Below are 261 nucleotides of genomic sequence, written 5' to 3' on the forward strand. Positions count from 1 at the left end.
TAGATGTGCGAAACATTTGAATTTTATTTTCTTTCAAAACGAAACAAAATAAAAAAATAGATAATTACTGATTTCCGCCTATTCCCTTCAGCAAATTAAATTCAACTAATTAAAGAATTTCTCCGATTAATTACCAGGTAACACAGATTTTTATCACTAAACCGTTAAGTATTTCATTGTTTCTTTCGTTCTTTCTTTTTCTCTTTTTTCATATTTGATATTTGCTAATTACGGTGTTAATTGTCGTTATGTTATCATAAA

General features: G+C 26.1%; 1 long non-coding RNA gene across 1 annotated transcript in view; it reads right to left on the bottom strand.

Moving 5' to 3' along the window:
- LOC149130887 (uncharacterized) overlaps window positions 1–261 on the bottom strand; it is an 8,245-nt gene continuing 7,984 nt past the window's right edge. Inside the window, exon 2 of the long non-coding RNA XR_016238613.1 lies at window positions 1–261. This exon is cut by the window's right edge and continues 956 nt beyond it. This is a non-coding gene — a long non-coding RNA (uncharacterized LOC149130887).

The sequence above is a fragment of the Octopus bimaculoides genome, chromosome 27 (assembly GCF_046866305.1).
Source record: "Octopus bimaculoides isolate indiv1 chromosome 27, ASM4686630v1, whole genome shotgun sequence".
Classification (NCBI taxonomy): domain Eukaryota; kingdom Metazoa; phylum Mollusca; class Cephalopoda; order Octopoda; family Octopodidae; genus Octopus; species Octopus bimaculoides.